The sequence below is a fragment of the Somniosus microcephalus genome, unplaced genomic scaffold (genome assembly GCF_052327205.1).
Source record: "Somniosus microcephalus isolate GS21.2 unplaced genomic scaffold, FLI_Smic_1.0 scaffold19, whole genome shotgun sequence".
Classification (NCBI taxonomy): Eukaryota; Metazoa; Chordata; class Chondrichthyes; order Squaliformes; family Somniosidae; genus Somniosus; species Somniosus microcephalus.
In genome coordinates, this window is record NW_028225206.1 from 1,544,426 (window position 1) to 1,562,561 (window position 18,136).

At 42.5% G+C, this 18,136-nt stretch overlaps 1 pseudogene; it reads right to left on the reverse strand.

The window, feature by feature from the left end:
* The window catches only part of LOC147083915 (scavenger receptor cysteine-rich domain-containing protein DMBT1-like), a 32,331-nt pseudogene extending 24,477 nt beyond the window's left edge, over positions 1-7,854 (reverse strand).
* Positions 7,855-18,136: the final 10,282 nt, after the last annotated feature.

Genomic DNA, 18,136 nt, shown 5'->3' on the forward strand with positions numbered 1-18,136 from the left:
CTTTCTCCCCATATCCCTTGATCCCTTTAGCCTTGAGAAATATATCCAAATCCTTCTTGAATATATTTAATGAATTGGCCTCTACTGCCTTCTGTGGTAGAGAATTCCACAGGTTCACCACTCTCTGGGTGAAGAAATTCCTCCTAATTTCTGTCCTAAATGGCTTACCCCTTATCCTTAGACTGTGAACCCTGGTTCTGGACTCCCCGACCATCGGGAACATCCTTCCAGCATCTAGTCTGTCTAGTCCTGTTAGAATTTTATAAGTTTCGATGAGATCCCCACTCATTCTTCGAAACTCCAGCGAGTACAAGCCCAATCGATCCAATCTCTCCTCATACGTCATTCCTGCCATCCCAAGTATCAGCCTGGTGAATTTTCGCTGGACTCCTTCCATGGCAAGAACATCCTTCCTCAGCTAAGGCGACCAAAACTGCACCCAATACTCAAGATGTGGTCTCACCAAGGCCTTGTACAACTGCAGCAAGACATCCTTATTGCTGTACTCAAACCCTTTCGCTACGAAGGCCAACATAGCATTTGCCTTCTTAACCGCCTGCTGCACCTGCATGCGCACCTTCAGCGACTGGTGCACAAGGACACCCAGGTCTCGTTGCACTTCCCCTTCTCCCAATCTATTGCCATTCAGATAATAATCTCTCTTCCTGTTTTTGCGACCAAAATGGATAACCTCACATTAATCCACGTTATATTGCACCTTCCATGCTTCTGCCCAATCACCCAACCTGTCCAAATCATCCTAGAGTTTCTCAGCATCCTCCTCACAGTACACACGCCCACCCAGCTTTGTGTCGTCTGCAAACTGGGAGATATTACATCTAGTTCCCTTGTCTAGACCATTAATATATATTGTGAATAGCTGGGGTCCAAGGACCGATCCCTGTGGTACCCCACTCGTCACTGCCTGCCACTCGGAAAAAGACCTGTTTATTCCAACTCTTTGCTTTCTGTCTGCCAACCAGTTCTCTATCCAAGTCAGTACCTTGCCCCCCAATCCCATGTGCCTTAACTTTACACACTAACCACTTATGCTGGACCTTATATAAAGCCTTCTGAAAGTCCAAATACACCACATCCACTGGTTCTCCCTTATCTATTTTACCAGTTACATCCTCAAAAAATTCCAGTGGATTAGTCAAGCATGATTTACCCTTTGGAAATGTATGTTGACTTTGTCCGATCCTGTGCACAGTTCGGGTTTCCAATTTATAAAATGGATAAAGAGGCACTGAGAAAATAAAGATTTACAACGATGATTCTGGAACTGAGAGGCAATACCTATCAGGAAAGATTGAACAAGCTAGAAAAAAGACAGCTGAGGGGGTGACTTAATTGTGGTATTTAAGAAAATGACAGCATTTGATAGGGTAGAATAGAGAAGGTTTCCACTTGTGGGGTGAGCAAAACTCGGAGCCATAAATATAAGCGGGTCACAAATGAACTACTCTCTGGGTAAATTTGTTTCCCCTGAACTTCCTATTGGAGCCATTTGTCTAAGATTCTGTCCTTTTTATCTTCTCAATATTTATCAAAACTCGAAATGAATGGGAATGTACAGGCAGCTGTGGGATCTTACTGTGTAGTTCCTCCCGTGCTGCCCACAGTAACCGCGGACCCATTGCCCAGGCTCCCCGAGGCTGAGAAACCTCCCTCCCCAGTCTCAGATTCACAGTCTGTGGAAAATATCAGATCGCACAACAAGCGATGAGCGCAGGCGCAGAGCCGGGCTCACGGCGCATGCCCGGTAGCGGCTGTTGGGTTGAGAATGGAGAGTTGGATTGAGATTGTGACATTTCCAGCGGGTCAGCTCATTCACTGCGGCTTTGGGGCAAATCTCAATGGAAACTTGTTCTGTCTGCATTGTTAATGTGCCGAGTGTCAGCTATTTACTGCTCCCGGTGGGGGTGTTTATTGTATAAAATAACAGTAATATTATAATAACACAAACATTAATCCTAATGTTAATAATATAACATTAATAATAACCGGGGAATACTGCAATTATAATCTCTCGCTTTCCGGGGACGGACACCCGCTGATTATTTTACTTCCGCTTTATTCCGGAAACAATCAGAGGCGGCGGGAGATGAGAGGCAGAAGAAAGATTTTTACCTGCACAGATGACGCCGGCATCATCGGAGTGTGACCTGGAATAGTGATCCCATGGAGGTGAATCACACTCCCGCAGAGCGGCCTCGGTCCCGCCGCACCGAACATTATACGTCACAATGGGTCCGGACCCTTCCCCAAAGTGAGCCCAGCACGGTGCTGACAGCACGGCCCCGCAGCCCAGCTCCCGGCACACAACAGCGGCGTCCGGCAGGTCCCAGAGATCATCATCCACAGTCCCCCACTGTGAATCTCCAGTCTCCCAGCGCACGGACTGCCCCCATTCACCAGTCTCAGCTTCACCGTCTCTGTAAAATATCAGAAATAACATCAAGCGGTTAGAGTGTATTAAACCCGCAGTCTACCAGCGCACGGACCGCCCCCATTCACCAGGCCAGAGGGACCATGTGAGGAATCAATGGGAACATCAGACTGTGTCCAGACCCCGAATAAAACCCGGAGTAAGTAAATATTAAACATGGCAAAAGGGAGAGGGAAATATTAATAAACGGTGTGAACGAGCAGGGAACCGGGAGTCAGCAGGAAGTTCCCAGCACCAGAGCGGCACCCACGGGGCCGGGTGGCGATTGGCTCAGAATATATTCCAGCCTCCAGAGGTCGGGAGATGGGCGTGGCTGCAATGGTCAGCTGTCCATCATGGTCAGTACCGATTGGCCGAACGTAGTGAGAGCACAGCCCCAGTCAGGATTGGAAGAAATTCCCCCCAATCCCCGGAGACAGTAGAGGAAGAGGCGGGGCTGGATGGTCATGTGATCCTAATGTCAGCACTGATTGGTGAGGTGGAAAGTGAGAGCTGCTGTGGGACCAGCAGCAGTGTCAGTGGAGCCGGCCCTTCACACTCTGCCCTTCAGGGACCCCGTTTATTGTCGCTCTGCATGAAGGCAGCAGCCGCCTCTCGCCTGGGATTAAAGATCTTTAGTAACAGTCCGCGGGAAACACTCTTCCTGTCCGAGGGACACACGAGGAGCTGGTTAATCGGTGATCAAAAAGACCCTGAGGTTGTCACCCAGCCTTAATATTCAATGGGATGGATCAGAGCAGAGAGATTCCAGATAACGTGAAAATAAAAGGCGATTACCTGACGGGTGAGCTTGACTGTTCCCGGGTCTGCCTGAAATAAGACATTAAGAATTAGAGTTCGCTAGGGCAAGAAATGGATAAAACTGTCAGAAAGAAAAGTCACAAATACAAAGAACTGCGCGGTAAAATTTCCCATCAATTTGCGAAAGAACTGATACCGGGATCTGTGATTTCATCTGTTCTTCATTCCTTATAAAACCGCAAATACAATCTATGCAGCAACCTGACATTTGTAAAGTGCCTACAGTTTATCGAGAATGATTTTCACACAAACACACACTGACCCCTGGGTGCACTCTCTCCTTGTGGTGACGGTGCTCGGGCCCCATTTATTACCAGTGTGTAGGTGCCCAGAGATGGCGGTGGTGATGGACCTGCTTCTCCCGAATGCTTCTCCTCAACGTTGTGCGGTCTTGGGCCAGGGATTCCCAGGTGTCGGTGGGATTGTTGCACATTTTCAAGGAGACTTTGCGCGTGTCCTTGAAGTGTTTCCTCTGCCCACCTGAGGCTCTCTTGCCGTGTTGGAGCTCCGAGTAGAGCGCTTGCTTTGGGAGTCTCGTATTTTGCATGCGGACGTCCTGGCTCGTCGATCGGATCTGATAGAGCGTGGACAAAGTTTCGATGCTTGGCATGATGGCCTGAGCGAGAATACTGACGTTGGTGCCTTTATCCTGCCAATGGATTTGCAGGATGTTGCAGAGGCAGCATTCGTGGTAATTCTCCAGTGCTTTTAGGTGCCTTCTGTACATGGTCCATGTCTCTGAAGCATACAGGAGGGCGGGTATCACTACTGCTCTTTTGACTGTCAGATTGGTGCTGGGTTTGAGGTCCTGGTCTTCAAACACTCACTTCCTCAGGCGACCGAAGGCTGCACTGGCGGTGTTGGACTTTGTCATCGATGTCTACCCTTGTTGACAGTAGGCTCCCGAGGTACGGAAAGTGGCCCGTGTTGTCCAAGGCGTCGTCATGGATTTTGATAATCGGGGAGCAGTATTGTGTGGCGGGTGCAGGTTGATAGAGGACCTTTGCCTTACTGATGTTTAGGGTAAGGCCCATGCTCACGTACGCTTCAGTGAAGGTGTTTACGATGGTTTGGAGTTCGACCTCAGAGTGTGCGCAGAAGCAAGCATTGTCTGCATAATGTAATTCGATGAGAGAGGATGGGACGACCTTGGACCTGGACTGGAGGTGATAGAGGTTGAACAGTTCCTGTTTGTTCTGTAGATTAGCTCCACTCCAGCGAGGAGCTTACTGAGGATGAGATGGAGCATTGCAGCAAGGAAGATTGAGAAGAGCGTTGCTGTGATAACACAACCTTGCTTGACCATGGTCCATACGTGAATTGGGTTTGTGGTGGATCCATTGGTCTGGAACACGGATGGCATATTGTCGTGAAGCAGCCGAATTTGAGGGCTCTCTCACAGTGATATTAGATAGCGAGGTAAAGGATTCCCATGCAAAGTTCATGATGGAACATAAATATGATTGAAATTATGTTACAGATAATCTTATTGTGTGATGCGTTTCATCTCTTTTATTTTAAACCAATGTTTTCCACGTGGAAATTTCAAAGTTTCAATAAAGTTGTAATTGGAAGTTTCTGCTACTCATTTTATTTCTAAATTCGCCAAACAAAACAAAATGAGCCGTTTGTCAGGCGGGTTCCCACCTCCTATCTCCGTGCTGGGCGTTCCTCATTAAGTTCCTGCTGAGCGAATTCTCTTGTAAACTGTCCTCGCCGATTGGTTCATCATTTTACCCGTTAATGATGTTCGGTTAATGGTCCTCTCGTTTACTGGTTAATTTGCTGCTTTTTGAAATGCAGCCAGTTTGTTAACCTGCTCCCAACCCCCCTGATGATATTGTGTCCCACAGATCTCCAGGTCTCTTTCTATTCTCCCGGTTATATATTACAGACAACGTGACACCGATTCCTGTCCTCAGCTGCGTTTGTCAAGAATTCTTGAATGAGAGCAGTTTCCAAACAGAATCTCTCTGGTCTCGTTTTGGCCCGGGCTCTGTAATGTTGACAGAGCGTTACAAACTTCCACTCCAGGAGAGCCTCTGCAGTCCTTCCCAACACTCTGCTGTCCTGCAAATTCATCTTTTATTGTTAACCATTGACAGACTAGTGGGAAAATTCTTTCAGTATTTACTCAAAAACGTTAAAAACTCAACGCTTCTGTTAGAATTGGTCATTTTGAGATTACAAAATAGAGTCACTAGAGAGTGTTTATAAGAAAATTGTTCTCATGTCAGACTATCAGGCCTGTCAAGAATCAAAATAATTATTTTATATTAAATGATTTCAAGTCCGACTTGAACAGCTTTCACAATTAAATGAGTTCCTGTTATGTTTAAGAAGCAATTGAATAGAAAATCTTTAATTGTAGGTTAAAACCTCCAGTAAAACACCAGAGGGAGCTCACGCCAAACAATCCAGACTCTGAGCGTTAACAGCGCAAAGAGTAATTTCAAACAAAATATCTCCATAGCCCTTAACTAGTGCTTGGATAAACGTTACAATGGTTAGAAAATCAGCAAACACGCATCGAATATTGACAAGAACAGGACAAAGTGCTCTGATCGCTATCTGCCGAAGTTAAATATACAAACAAAATCAGGATTTGTTACACAAAACTACCAGAGCATGGGACATGTGGAAGGAGATTGAGAAACATGTCCCGCTATCTCATTAAATGCTACATGACACTATCTAAAACTATGGAGTAATTGGAAGGATATTAAGAAACAAGTCCCTATACCTCATTAAACACTACATGACAATGTATATAAAGTATGGGACATGTGGCAAGAGATTGAGAAACATGTCCCGTTATCTCATTAAACACTACATGATTCTGTAGAAAAAGTATGGACCATGTGGAAAGAGACTGAGAAACATTAATTGTTACATGACACTGTTCGTACAAATGTATGAAATAGAAAGCTTAATTTAACATAAAAAGCTCATAGTTTTGACGATCCTCACAAATTAAACAAAAATAGCATACAGCAAAACCCGGTGTGATTTAGGATCTTTCAATAGCATCATTTATGATGAGTGTACTTGATAAGAACTCCATTAATAATGATTACTAATTGAGGCAATATTGGTTCCACCTCTAGTTAATATTTAACTTTTACAATATTTATAGTCCTTGTCAAATGCTCCAACGCTGAACACATTTTTTAAAAAAGGTCAATTCTCTGCATCACATGGTGTCAGACAGCGCTTCACTGAGAAATATCTGGGACCGAAATCTCTATGTGGGTTCATTCGGCAGTAGGTGCAGCTTTGACTGGTGTTCCACACTCAGTGAGTTCACTTACACCCCAGACTCCGATACACTCTATTCTAACAGTGACCGCGCTCTACTTCCAACAGTCTCTGTTTGAAACATCGGCTGGAATATCATCTCCAGTCTGCTCTGTCTGTACGAGAGCCGCAGGGAACAAAATAACAATAACTGGTGCGGAGTTTGTGCTCGATTTCGGTTTAAAATCTAAATTTGACACAAAGATCCTCTGAAAATTAAAGTAAGTTTTGATCAGATGCAATATAGAGTGTATCAGAGTCTGGGGTGTAAGTGAACTCACTGAGTGTAGAACACCAGTCAAAGCTGCACCTACTGCCGACTGAACACGCACACACATTTCTGTCTCAGATATTTCTCAGCAGAAGTGCTGTCTAACCGCGTGTGGTACAGTGAACTGAACTATTTTAACTAGATTATTCAGCATTAGAGGGTTGGAGAAGGAATTTAAATATTGTTAAGATAAATACTACTTAGACGTGGAACCAATATTGTTCAATTTGAATTCATTATCAGTACAATCATTGTTAAGTTTACTCTCCAAACAAATATGTTCCTGAAATTTCCACACTGTCCGGGAGTGTGCTTATTGTTGTTTAGTCACTGATGACCTTCAAAATTATGAACATTTTATCTGAAATTAATCATTCTATTTCATACATTTGTATTAACAGTGTCACGTAATAATTAACGTACCTCAGTCTCCTTCCACATGCCCATGTTTTTATACAATATCAGGTAGTGTTTAATAAGGTATCCCGACTGGTTTCTCAATCTCCTTCCAACTGCTCGATAACCTTTGCTGAGTTTGTCGGTCGATGACTTCATTCAGTTTCTCTCAGTTTCCAGTGTGTGTTTGGTTATATTTATTAATCTCGATCATTAACAAAGCCTGGTTTACTGACAGGGTAACATTATCAGATGCATTGTACGTTTAACGAAATATGTTACCGTGATTTATTTGATGTTATAAAACTGATTGGAAACTAAAATCCTGTTTTATAGATAGCTTAAAGAACATTTTCTGTAAATCATAGAACGGAGAAAAATCATGAAATGTACCCCACTCCCTGAATCATTTTCACAAATCGCGTGTTGATGAAAATCAATTTACAGATAATGGGCATATTTGATTCAAATATGTCATTCATTGGGATCGTATGAAATGAAGTGAAGTGAAGTGAATATTGAAATGTTTCTGTTAATTTGTAGAATTTTAATTTAATACATATTTTGGGTTGTTTGTTTGATCAACTTCAAATTGGAAACAATTGTTCAATTCTGTCGGTGACAGTAAATATGTGTATTATATATTGCATCTGATCAAAACTTACTTTAATTTTCAGAGGATCTTTGTGTCAAATTTAGATTTTAAACCGAAATCGAGCACAAACTCCGCACCAGTTATTGTTATTTTGTTCCCTGCGGCTCTCGTACAGACAGAGCAGACTGGAGATGATATTCCAGCCGATGTTTCAAACAGAGACTGTTGGAAGTAGAGCGCGGTCACTGTTAGAATAGAGTGTATCGGAGTCTGGGGTGTAAGTGAACTCACTGAGTGTGGAACACCAGTCAAAGCTGCACCTACTGCCGAATGAACCCACATAGAGATTTCGGTCCCAGATATTTCTCAGTGAAGCGCTGTCTGACACCATGTGATGCAGAGAATTGACCTTTTTTAAAAAATGTGTTCAGCGTTGGAGCATTTGACAAGGACTATAAATATTGTAAAAGTTAAATATTAACTAGAGGTGGAACCAATATTGCCTCAATTAGTAATCATTATTAATGGAGTTCTTATCAAGTACACTCATCATAAATGATGCTATTGAAAGATCCTAAATCACACCGGGTTTTGCTGTATGCTATTTTTGTTTAATTTGTGAGGATCGTCAAAACTATGAGCTTTTTATGTTAAATTAAGCTTTCTATTTCATACATTTGTACGAACAGTGTCATGTAACAATTAATGTTTCTCAGTCTCTTTCCACATGGTCCATACTTTTTCTACAGAATCATGTAGTGTTTAATGAGATAACGGGACATGTTTCTCAATCTCTTACCACATGTCCCATACTTTATATACATTGTCATGTAGTGTTTAATGAGGTATAGGGACTTGTTTCTTAATATCCTTCCAATTACTCCATAGTTTTAGATAGTGTCATGTAGCATTTAATGAGATAGCGGGACATGTTTCTCAATCTCCTTCCACATGTCCCATGCTCTGGTAGTTTTGTGTAACAAATCCTGATTTTGTTTGTATATTTAACTTCGGCAGATAGCGATCAGAGCACTTTGTCCTGTTCTTGTCAATATTCGATGCGTGTTTGCTGATTTTCTAACCATTGTAACGTTTATCCAAGCACTAGTTAAGGGCTATGGAGATATTTTGTTTGAAATTATTCTTTGCGCTGTTAACGCTCAGAGTCTGGATTGTTTGGTGTGAGCTCCCTCTGGTGTTTTACTGGAGGTTTTAACCTACAATTAAAGATTTTCTATTCAATTGCTTCTTAAACATAACAGGAACTCATTTAATTGTGAAAGCTGTTCAAGTCGGACTTGAAATCATTTAATATAAAATAATTATTTTGATTCTTGACAGGCCTGATAGTCTGACATGAGAACAATTTTCTTATAAACACTCTCTAGTGACTCTATTTTGTAATCTCAAAATGACCAATTCTAACAGAAGCGTTGAGTTTTTAACGTTTTTGAGTAAATACTGAAAGAATTTTCCCACTAGTCTGTCAATGGTTAACAATAAAAGATGAATTTGCAGGACAGCAGAGTGTTGGGAAGGACTGCAGAGGCTCTCCTGGAGTGGAAGTTTGTAACGCTCTGTCAACATTACAGAGCCCGGGCCAAAACGAGACCAGAGAGATTCTGTTTGGAAACTGCTCTCATTCAAGAATTCTTGACAAACGCAGCTGAGGACAGGAATCGGTGTCACGTTGTCTGTAATATATAACCGGGAGAATAGAAGCAGGAGGCCAGTAACTGGTGAGTTTAAAAGCTCAACTTTCGCGGGCTTTTTCTTTCACAGCTGGTGCAGTCGGGAGAGCAGGAGGCCAGTAACTCTTATATAGGTGGAGCTGTTGCTAAACCCGAAACACTACAGTGTAGTGTCTCCCACCCTTCCACCTCCTCTAACCTTTTAGGGGTTAGGGGAAGTTGAAAAGGTAGGTTCAATTTATTTTATTTCAGGAGCCTAACCTAGGTGGAAAAGGTTCCAGGACAGGAGGCGGCAGTGAAAATACAACACCAGAAAACAGGTAGGTGACTGGTTGGTGAGTACTTTCACAAACTTATTCTAAGTAGAATTCAATAATTAACTAAATCGTAGTAAATAAAAGGGTATTGTAAGGGTTAAGTCATGGAAGGGCAGCTCGGACCCGTGTCATGCTTCTCCTGTGCCATGTGGGAAATCAGGGACACTGTCCCTGACAACTATGTGTGCAGGAAGTGTGTCCAGCTGCAGCTCCTAGCAGACCGCATGGCGGCGCTGGAGCTGCGAATGGACTCACTCTGGAGCATACGCGATGCTGAGGATGTTGTGGATAGCACATTCAGTGATTTGGTCACACCGCAGGTAAAGGCTAGCTCAGACAGTAAATGGGTGACCAAAAGGCAGGGTAAAGGCAGGAAGGTAGTGCAGGAGTCACCTGCGGTCATCTCCCTCCAAAACAGGTTTCCCGTTTTGGGTACTGTTGGGGGAGATGACTTATCAGGGGAAGGCACCAGCAGCCAGGTTCAGGGCACCATGACTGGCTCTGCTGCACAGAAGGGCGGGAAAAAGAGGGATAGGGCTATCGTGATAGGGGATTCAATTGTAAGGGGGATAGATAGGAGTTTCTGTGGCCGAGACCGAGACTCCAAGATGGTATGTTGCCTGCCTGGTGCAAGGGTCAAGGATGTCTCGGAGCGGGTGCAGAGCATTCTGAAGGGGGAGGGGGATCAGCCAGTTGTCGTGGTACATGTAGGTACCAACGATGTAGGTAAAAAGAGGGAGGAGGTCCTACAAGCTGAATTTAGGGAGTTAGGAGCTAAATTGAAAAGTAGGACCTCAAAGGTAGTAATCTCTGGATTGCTACCAGTGCCACGAGCTAATAAGTTTAGAGAGAGTAAGATAGATAAGCTAAATCCGTGGCTTGAGCAGTGGTGCAAGGGAGAGGGATTTAAATTCTTGAGGCATTGGAACCAGTTCTTGGGGAGGAGTGACCTGTACCAAGGGGACGGTCTACACCTGAACTGTGAGGGAGCCGGTGTCCTCGGGGTAATATTTTCTAGGGCGGTTCGGGAGGATTTAAACTAATTTGGCAGGGGGATGGGAACCTAGGTAGTGGAAAAGAGGGAAGTCATATGAAGTTAGAAATAGATGGTAGAAAGGTGAGAAGCAATAAGCAAAGGAGAGAAACACAAAGGGCCAAACTAATTCATAATGAGAGTGTGAAAAAAGCAAGCCTGAAGGCTTTGTATCTTAATGCTAGAAGCATTAGGAACAAGGTGGATGAATTAGTTGTGGAAATAGAGGTAAACAAGTATGATTTGATTGGGATTACAGAAACGTGGCTGCAGGGTGGGCAAGGCTGGGAACTTAACATCCAGGGATATACAATATTTAGGAAGGATCGGCAAAAAGGTAGGGGAGGTGGGGTAGCATTGCTGGTAAAGGAGGGGATTAATGCAATGGAAAGGAAGGATATTAACTCGGATGAAACGGAATCTGTATGGGTAGAAATGAGAAATAGCAAGGGGAGGAAAACGTTAGTGGGTGTGATATATAGGCCTCCAAATAGTAATATGGAGGTGAGGGAAGGCATAAAAAGGGAAATTAGAGAAGCGTGCGATAAGAGCACAGCTGTCATCATGGGTGACTTTAATTTACATATTGATTGGACTACCCAAATTAGTAAAAATTCTGAGGAGGAGGAATTCCTGGAATGTTTTCGGGACGGTTATCTGGACCAATATGTCGAGGAGCCGACTCGAGATCAGGCCATTTTAGACTGGGTATTGTGCAATGAGAAGGGACTTATCAGCAATCTTCTTGTACGAGGCCCCTTGGGTCAGAGCGATCATAATATGATCGAGCTCTCAGTCGAGATGGAGAGTGAGGAAATTGAATCAGAGACTAAGGTCCAGAACTTAAATAAAGGGAATTACGAGGGTATGAGACGGGAATTGGGTAAGATTGATTGGGTGGTGTTTCTGGGGGGATTGACAGTGGATAGACAATGGCAAGCATTCAAAGATAGAATGGAAGAATTCCAGAACATGTTTATACCGGTTTGGCATAAAAATAAACCTAAAAAGGTGGCTCAACCGTGGATAACGAGGGAAATTAGGGACAGCATAAAATAAAAAAAAAGGGCATATCAACTGGCAAAAAAAAGCACCAGACCGGAAGATTGGGGGCAGTACAGGATACAGCAAAAGAGGACAAAGGGATTAATCAGGAAGGGGAAAATAGAATACGAAAGTAAACTTGCAGCAAACATAAAGACAGACTGCAAAAGCTTTTATCGGTATATCAGGAGGAAAAGACTGGTAAAATCCCAAGTCGGTCCCTTGCAGTCCGATTCGGGAGAATATATAATGGAGAATAAGGAAATGGCAGACCAATTAAACTCATACTTTGGTTCTGTATTCACAAAGGAGGACACAAATAACCTCCCAGGAATATCGGCAAACATAGGGACTAATGAGAGGGAGGAGCTGACAGAAATTAGTATCTCTAGGGATATGGTGTTGGGTAAGTTGAGGGGACTGAAGGCCGACAAATCCCCGGGGCCTGATAAACTACATCCTAGGGTACTTAAGGAGGTGGCCCTGGAGATAGCAGATGCTCTAAGGATCATCTTCCGGAACTCCATTGACTCGGGAACAGTACCCGTGGATTGGAGGGTAGCTAATGTTACCCCAATATTTAAAAAGGGGGGTAGAGAGAAAGCAGGGAATTATAGACCAGTAAGCCTTACATCGGTTGTGGGCAAAATGCTAGAGTCCATTATTAAGGATAAAATAGCGGAGCACTTGACAAATGGGGAAAGGATCGGACAGAGTCAACATGGATTTACAAAGGGTAAATCGTGTTTGACTAATCTGCTGGAATTTTTTGAGGAAGTAACTGGTAAAATAGATGGGGGAGAGCCAGTGGATGTGGTGTACCTTGACTTCCAGAAAGCCTTCGATAAGGTTCCACACAAAAGATTATCATGCAAAATTAAGGCTCATGGGATTGGGGGCAAAGTATTAACGTGGATAGAGAACTGGCTGGCGGATAGAAAACAGAGAGTTGGAATAAACGGCTCGTTTTCGGAGTGGCAGGCAGTGACCAGTGGGGTGCCGCAAGGATCTGTCCTGGGACCCCAGCTGTTCACAATATATATAAATGATCTGGATCAGGGAATTGGATGCAATATTTCCAAATTCGCTGACGACACTAAACTAGGAGGAGGGGTGGGTTCTGATGAGGATGTCAGGAGGCTACAGTGCGATTTGGACAGGTTGGGGGAATGGGCGGATACGTGGCAGATGCACTATAATGTGGATAAATGCGAGGTTATCCACTTTGGGGGTAAAAACAGGAGGGTGGATTATTATCTAAATGGCAATAGATTGGGAGATGGGGAAGTGCAGAGGGACCTGGGTGTTCTTGTGCACCAGTCACTGAAGGAGAGCATGCAGGTGCAACAGGCGATTAAGAAGGCAAATGGTATGTTGGCCTTCATATCAAAGGGGTTCGAGTATAGGAATAGGGATACCTTACTACAGCTGTACAAGGTGCTGGTGAGACCGCATCTGGAGTATTGTGTACAGTTTTGGTCGCCCCATCTGCGGAAGGATGTTCTTGCCATGGAAAGAGTGCAGCGGCGATTCACCAGGCTGATACCTGGAATGGCGGGAATGACTTACGAGGAGAGATTGAATAGTTTGGGCTTGTACTCACTGGAGTTTAGAAGATTGAGAGGGGATCTCATCGAAACATATAAAATTATGGCAGGCCTGGACAGGCTGAATTCAGAGAGAATGTTTCCAATGGCAGGGGAGCACAGAACCAGGGGCCACAGTCTAAAAATAGCAGGCAAATCATTTAAAACAGAGATGAGGAAGAATTTCTTCACTCAAAGAGTGGTGAGCCTATGGAATTCCCTGCCACAGAGGGCTGTGAAGGCTAATTCAATAAATATTTTCAAGAGAGAATTGGATATATTTCTGAAGGCTAAGGGGATTAAGGGTTACGGAGAAAAGGCGGGGACGGGGTACTGAACTGGTAAGATCAGCTATGATCTCAGACGAAGATCAGCCATGATCTCATTGAATGGCGGAGCAGGCTCGAAGGGCCGAATGGCCTACTCCTGTTCCTATCTCTATGTTTCTATGTTTCTAACAGTGAATGCGCTCTACTTCCAACAGGCTCGGTTTAAATAATCGGATTAGAATTTCAACTCCAGTCTGCTCTGTCTGTGCAGGAGCTGCAGGGGACAAAATAAAACAAACTGGTGCGGTAGTGCCTTAGATTTCGGTTTTAAAACTAAATTTCGCTCAAGGCTCACCTGGGAATTTAAAATAATTGCTATTCGGATGTAAAATATTCTTATATCTGAATAGAATGACATCGACAGAAATGGGTAAAGTTTCCCTATTTGTAGTTGATGCAATTTAAAATGAAACAACCAACCCAAAATATGTTTTAAAAGAGAATTCTTCAAAATGCATGAAGCATTTCAATATTCACTTCATGCGATCCCAATGAATGACAAATTTGAGGAAAAGATGCCCGTTTTCTTCAAATTGAATGTGATCAGCAGGCGACTTGAGACAATGATTCAGGGAGTGATAGACATTTCATGCTTTTTCTCCGTCCTATGATTTGCAGAAAATGTTCTTTAAATTATCTGCAAAACAGGATTTTAGTATTCAATCAGTTTTTAAAAATAAAATAAATTTAACCACAGAAGTCTATCTCTTTAAACTCATAAAGTGTCTGATAGCAGTACGATAATATTTCCCTGTCAGTAAACCAGCATTTGTTATTGATAGAGGTTAATAAATATAACCAATCACACGCTGGAAACAGATAGAAACTGAATGGAGTCACCGACCAAAAACCTCAGCAAAAAATATCGAGCAAGTGGAAGGAGACTGAGGAACAAGTCCCGAAATATGAATAAACCCTACATGACACTTTATAAAAAGTATGGAGAATGTGGAAGGAGATTTAGAAACAATCTCAATAGCTCATTAAATTCTACATGACTCTGTATGAAAAGTATGGGGCATGTGGACACAGACTGAGAAAGCTTAATTATTACATGACTCTGTACATGTAATTGTTAGAACTGGAAAAATAATTTAATCATAAAAGTTCAAAACTTCGAAGGTAATCACAAACTAAGCAACAACACACACAGAAAATTCTCCAAAGATTTAAGAAATTATATTAACATCAATAGTTGGAGAGTGTATTTAATTATAATTGTACTAATGATTAATGTTAATTTTGACAATATTGGTTCCACCACTAGTTAATATTTTATTAGAAAATATTTATAAACTCATCCAACATGCTAATACTGAAAAACTTTTTAAAATATTTCAGTTCACTCTATCACACGGGGGTCAGACAGCACTTCTAGTGAGAAATATCTGTCACAGAAATGTGTGTGTGAGTTCAGTCGGCAGTAGGTGCAGCTTTGACTGGTGTTCTACACTCAGTGACTTCACTTACACCCCAGACACCGATACACTCTATTCTAACAGTGACCGCGCTCTGCTTCTAACAGGCTCGGGTTAAATGATTCAATTAGATTTACAACTCCAGTCTGCTCTGTCTGTACAGGAGCCGCAGGTGGAAGGAGATTGAGAAACCAGTCCCGATATCTCATTAAACTCTACAGGACACGAATAAAATTCAAGAAAACAACATTTACTTTGCGCATCACCTCAATCTGTTCATTAGTAAAGACCAATAGTTAAATTAATGAGGTACCTATTATAAGAATAAAAAGCGTATCCATAGATAAACTAAACAACAACACACAGTAAATTCCCCGGAGATTGAGGAAGTTTCAGTGACATCTTTTGGGATAGTGTATTAAAATACTAATAATTAATGCTAATTGAAACAATATCGGTTGCTCCTCTGGTTAATATTTTTTATACAATATTGTGGACCTTCGACAACACTCTAACGCTGAACAAAGCATTTGTTCGTTCCAGTCTCAGCAAAGCCCGGGGGTCAGACAGCACTTCTACTGAGAAATATCTGTGACAGAAATGTGTGTGCGTGTTCAGTCGGCAGTAGGTGCAGCTTTGACTGGTGTTCTACACTCTGAGTTCACTCACACCCCAGACTCCGATACACTCTATTCTAACAGTGACCGTGCTCTACTTCCAACAGGCTCAGTTTAAATAATTCGATTAGAATTTCAACTCCAGTCTGCTCTGTCTGTACAGGAGCCGCGGGGGACAAAAGAAAAACAAAACTGCCGCGGTATTTGTGACCGATTTCTGTTTTAAATCTAAGTTTGACACAAATCTCGAGTGGGAATTTAAAATAGGTGTTAATCAGTTGAAGATTATTCTAAACCCGCTGATTGTCACCGACAGAAATGGAGAATTGATTCCCTATTTGAAGTTGATAGTACTTAAAATCAAACAAACTGCCCAAAATATGTATTAAATGAAACTTCTACAAATTAAATAAACCATTTCAATATTCACCTCATACGATCCCAATCAATTGCAAACTTGAATAAAATATACCAGTTTTCTGTAAATGGACCCAGACCCCGATACACTCCATTCTATCAGTGAACGCGCTCTACTTCTAACAGGCTCAGTTTAAATCGTCCGATTAGATTTTGAACTCCAGTCTGCTCTGTCTGTACAGGAGCAGCATGTGAAGGCGATTGAGAAACCAGCCCCGATATCACATTAAGCTCTAGATGACGTTATTACAATTCAAGAAAACAACATTTGCTTTCCACATCACCTCAATATGTTCAGTAGTAAAGAGCAATAATTGTATTAATGAGGCACAGATTATAATATTAATAATCAGCGATGACTCACAGTTGAGAAGCTGCAGTAAAAAGATGGTCAGGAAAGACCGCAGCATCGTCCCCGGAGCCAGTTACAGCGACGGGTCATGAACATTCACCGAATGTTGTTCCCAGTTACCGAGCGGGCCCTTCAGCACCTTCCGACACCCCGACTGAACTGGAACTTAATTCGTGGACTACTGTTTGTACAAAAACCAATGTTTCTTTCAAAATAACCAATAGATTTTGAAATGTGTTAACCGTGAATTGCAGCCTGGTAAAATACACCAATGAGAAGGAACCTGTACATTAATAGATGCAAAGAGCCCCGGTTCCATCCACTGCCGTTGATCTGCGTGAGTCAGATAAACAAAATGAATCACCGACCCCGCATCCGGATCACAGATTCATACAGAACAGAAGGAGACCATTCGGCCCGTTCTGCTTGTGCCGGCTCTTAGAAAGAGCTGTTCAATTTAGTTCCACATCCCCAGCTGTTTGCCTTTAACCCTATACTCCTTTCTTAAGCCTGGTGTGCAGAATTGTATCCAATACTCCAGCTGAGGCATAACCAGAGATTTGTAAAGTTTTAGCATTATTGACTAGTTTTTTATATTCAATACCCATATTTACAAAGCCAAGTATCCCATACGCTTTCTTAACCACCCTCTCAACTTCCCCAGTCATCTACAAATATTTGTCAGTTCCCTCTGTTCTTGCACCCCTCAAAATAGTACCATTTAGTTTATACTGTCTCTCCATATTATTCCTCTCAAAGTGCAGCATTTTACACTTATCCACGTTAAATTGCATGTTCCATGCATCTGCCCATTTCACCGTATGTCGATGTCTTTCTGAATTCTGCTACTATAATGTTCACTGACATAATAAAACTCACTACGCAATTGGTTTGTGCATAAAGCAAGGCTTTAATCAACTTGTTTCAGAACATGGAGGTCTAGTTGTACTTCACTAGTTCCTTGTCTTACAAAATGTCCCTGGCAGGCTGGGGCCGACGCCCGAGTATTTATACTCCTTGGACGGTGCCAACAGCTGGCCGTCCAGCATTATTTCACGAGTAGTTTCTTGATGAATTATGACATTTATAACACTCACTATTTAATACGTTGCGTAAATGTATATTGCCCGCAATATTTGAAATTGTATTCCATGCACAGAAGTCCAGCTCATTTATAGATTGCAAGAAAAGCAATGGTCCTAATACCGACACCTGGGGGACCCCACTTCATAATTCTATCGAGACAGATAAAAATTCCTTCACCACTACTCTCTGCCTCCTATTCCTTAGCTAATGTACTACACAAGTTACCATCATCCCTTTAATATAATGAGCGTCTATTTTCGGACTGCAGTGCCTTCATCAGTCGTCTCTGTTACTTCATCAGAGAACTCAATCAGTTTAGTCAGAAACGAATTACCTTTAACGAATACATGCTGGCTGTCCGTTATTAACCTATGCTTCTCCAAGTGAGAATTAATTTTGTGCTTGACAATGATCTCTAGTAGTTTTTTCCAACC